General features: G+C 36.7%; 1 long non-coding RNA gene across 1 annotated transcript; it reads right to left on the minus strand.

Annotated features, from left to right (window-relative positions):
• Nucleotides 1-1,743, minus strand: LOC140179815 (uncharacterized). The gene is made up of 3 exons (XR_011873635.1): nucleotides 1,235-1,743; nucleotides 564-622; nucleotides 1-132 (listed from the first exon to the last, which is right to left on the minus strand). It is a non-coding gene; the product is annotated as an uncharacterized lncRNA (long non-coding RNA).
• Between the last annotated feature and the right edge of the window lie 1,405 nt (nucleotides 1,744-3,148).

Below are 3,148 nucleotides of genomic sequence, written 5' to 3' on the forward strand. Positions count from 1 at the left end.
GAGCAGTAGATAATCAGGGGCTTTCACAACTAAGCTATCTGTAGAATGTAATTCAATGTGCTCCTCAAACACAGCCAATTCTTCAATTTTGTTGGCATCCTCATGAAATTTTGGATCAACTTCCACTGTCCACTGTAAATACAAGTCATAAAATAAATTGCCATTTGAGCACAAACTAAAATTTACAATTAACTGTGAATAGATTTGGCAAACAACATTGCACTTATCAGCAATTACACCAGCAAAAGAACAATTGTGAGACTGTTATCAAGTTTCATTACATGCCTCATCAACAATTTCTGTTAACAAACTAAATCTAAGCAAACACTACTCTTGTCCTTTTATCACCTCAGAAGGTACACTAATATTGTTTATGAATTCAATAATTTTTTGTTATTTCATCCAAGAGTTTATTAGAATTAGAAAATGCACAGTCATCACTCATCATTTATTAGTTTTCCCACGTTCCAATCTTTAATCCATTTTCACATCACAGTTTTCAAATATCTGACCTAAAGATATGCTTTGATCATCAATGGACAACAAGCTGATTATGCTCTCACCTCAGTAGATTGTTGGAAAGCACTAGCCTCCCTCAGGTAGATGCCCCGTGAAGAAGGATCTGCAATCAGCAATCATATGAAGGAATATAATTTTTGAGCTTCGATACATGCTTTTAGTTAGAATTTCACTATAGTCTATAGGTGCAGCAGCATTTGAATATGATTCTAGTCATAGGTTAGAATTCATTAATAACTGAATTTATTTTTCACTAATCAATAGTTTTCCTGCAAATCCTGCAATTCTATTCACATAGGAGAATGGTGATATTCCTTGTCTTTCACCACACTAAAAATTTTTCTTAAGTTTTCCCTTGTGTCCAATTGAATTAATATTTCAATGAACAAAAATTTTCATCGTTGTTGTGAAAGCCAATACTCTTTTCTCTAACTTCTTCCAGTTTTTACTTGTGTCTTATCATGAGCATTCTAATTCTTAATAAATAACAGAATATCAGAAACACTTTCCCCCGAATGAGTTAGTTATTTATAAGTACAAAACAGGCAGAAAAATAATCTATTAAACCACGCATCTTCATCAACAACAGCATGCATGTTATCAAATCACAATTCACAAACCCATATTTCACAGATTAAAACCCCCAAATTAAAACCCCTAAAATCGGAACCCTAAACCTCTGAAATTGCAGAACCAAATACAAATCAATACATACATACTCAACGATGTGAGCACAGAGAAGACGATGATGAGAAGAACGGCGAAGAAGAGCGATGGTCAGTGCAGCAACAGCGACGATCAACAGCGACGGTGACTGGCGGTGAGTGGTTACTGGGTGGCGACGGTCACCAGCGACGGTGAGAAACCGAGAATGGCGAAGGTGAGGGTTACAGAGATGACGATCGAACTGAAAGGGGAAGGACGATGAGAAGCGCAGAGATGACGATGCTGAGAGCGGCGCAGCTCAGTGCAGGAGGGCGAAGAGGAGCGACGGTCAGTGGCGATAGTGAGTGCTGCGGGTGGTTCTTCGCGATGGTGGGAGGGTTTCAGAAAAGGGATAAAGGCATTTGATTACAAAAATTTCAGAGAGGGTTCTTCGCGATGATGAGTGATGAGCTTTAGAGGGAACAAAGGCGCTGTGATTCGTCTGGTTCCAGAAAGGGGATAAAGGTGTTGTGAGTTTCAGAAAGGGGATAATGAGCTTTGGAGGGAACAAAAATTTCACCAAGTATTTTGAGTTTGGTTTCCATCCGGAAAAAAAAAAGGGAAAAGCTTTTATTAGGCATCACTTTTGAAGCGTACCCAAAACTTAACAAATAGGCTACCCTCAAAAAGCGTTTTCTTTGATATAAAAAGTGAACTCATAGATATTAACATACAGCTACGCTTTATAAGTGATTTCTATAATATCTAAGGCTACACTTTTTAAATGATGCCAGAATTGTGTTTCCTTTTCTATAAAAAAAGGCAACACTGAAAAAAGCGTAGCCTATTTTATAAATAGGCTACGCTTTTTAAATGTAGTTTAAAAAAAGTGTGGCTAAATGGGTATTTTTCTTGTAGTGTGTTATGTGCTTATCTATGTTTGTGTCTTCATTACATGATCATTAGTAGTTAGTAACTTTGTCTTAAAGTTATGAATGTCCTATGAATCCATCACCTCTCTTAAATGAAAAATGTTTTAATTCAAAAGAACAAGAAGTACATGAGTTTCGAATTTATCCTTGAACTTAGTTTAATTATATTGATGTGGTGACAATGCTTCTTCTTTTCTGAATGTATGCTTGAACAGTGCATATGTCTTTTGAAGTTGTTGTTTAAGAATGTTAAATATGTTGGCTCTTGAAAGAATGATGACTAGGAGACATGTTATTTGATAATCTGAAAAATCATAAAAATGATTCTTGAAGCAAGAAAAAGCAGCAAAGAACAAAGCTTGCAGAAAAAACAAAATAGGCGAAAAAAATAGAAAAAAAAGGGAGAAAAAGAAAAAGCAAGCAGAAAAAGCCAATAACCCTTAAAACCAAAAGGCAAGGGTAATAAAAAGGATCCCAAGGCTTTGAGCATCAGTGGATAGGAGGGCCTAAAGGAATAAAATCCTGGTCTAAGCGGCTAAACCAAGCTGTCCCTAACCATGTGCTTGTGGCGTGTAGGTGTCAAGTGAAAACTTGAGACTGAGCGGTTAAAGTCAAAGTCCAAAGCAAAAAAAGAGTGTGCTTAAGAACCCTGGACACCTCTAATTAGGGACTTTAGCAAAGCTGAGTCACAATCTGAAAAGGTTCACCCAAATTATGTGTCTGTGGCATTTATGTATCCGGTGGTAATACTGGAAAACAAAGTGCTTAGGGCCACGGCCAAGACTCATAAAGAAGCTGTGTTCAAGAATCATCATACTGAACTAGGAGAGTCAATAACACTATCTGAACTCTGAGTTCCTATAGATGCCAATCATTCTGAACCTCAATGGATAAAGTGAGATGCCAAAACTATTCAAGAGGCAAAAAGCTATAAGTCCCGCTCATTTGATTGGAGCTATGTTTCATTGATAGTTTGGAATTTATAGTATATTCTCTTCTTTTTATCCTATTTGATTTTCAGTTGCTTGGGGACAAGCAACAATTTAAGTTTG

Source organism: Arachis hypogaea, chromosome 16 (genome assembly GCF_003086295.3).
Source record: "Arachis hypogaea cultivar Tifrunner chromosome 16, arahy.Tifrunner.gnm2.J5K5, whole genome shotgun sequence".
In the NCBI taxonomy this organism is placed as follows: Eukaryota; Viridiplantae; Streptophyta; class Magnoliopsida; order Fabales; family Fabaceae; genus Arachis; species Arachis hypogaea.